The sequence below is a fragment of the Salmo salar genome, unplaced genomic scaffold, assembly GCF_905237065.1.
Source record: "Salmo salar unplaced genomic scaffold, Ssal_v3.1, whole genome shotgun sequence".
Taxonomy (NCBI): Eukaryota; Metazoa; Chordata; class Actinopteri; order Salmoniformes; family Salmonidae; genus Salmo; species Salmo salar.
Window position 1 is genome coordinate 62,501 of NW_025550759.1, and position 397 is coordinate 62,897.

Consider the following 397-nt stretch of genomic DNA (forward strand, 5'->3'; position numbering starts at 1 on the left):
ACAATGGGAGAAAAGTGTTGCACCGTTCCCGGAGGTACTGCAATACCGGGTCGATGCGTGGAGCCGGACGGAGCAAGCCCCATTTCCGACTCCCTGTTCGAAAAATCCATTTAATATGTAGTCCCCCCGATGGGGGACGTATCAGATATTAAACTGATAAGAACAGATTTTTTTTTTTAGAAAAAATAATTTATTACGCTTCAATACCATTCATTCTTTACAAAATCATATATTCCTTCAAACTCAAATAATGGTATTTTAATTTATAAAACAAACCAAAAAACCCCCCAAAACAAAACTCAGGGGGAGCATCATCCCTCCCCGTCATCCTAAACACTAACTTTCCCTATCTTCCCGTCCCTAATCTAAAATAACCCCAGCCCTAATCCCCCTTCCA

At 41.1% G+C, this 397-nt stretch overlaps 1 pseudogene; it reads right to left on the bottom strand.

Moving 5' to 3' along the window:
• Positions 1 to 12: 12 nt before the first annotated feature.
• LOC123739989 (uncharacterized) lies at positions 13 to 190 on the bottom strand (annotated as a pseudogene).
• Positions 191 to 397: the final 207 nt, after the last annotated feature.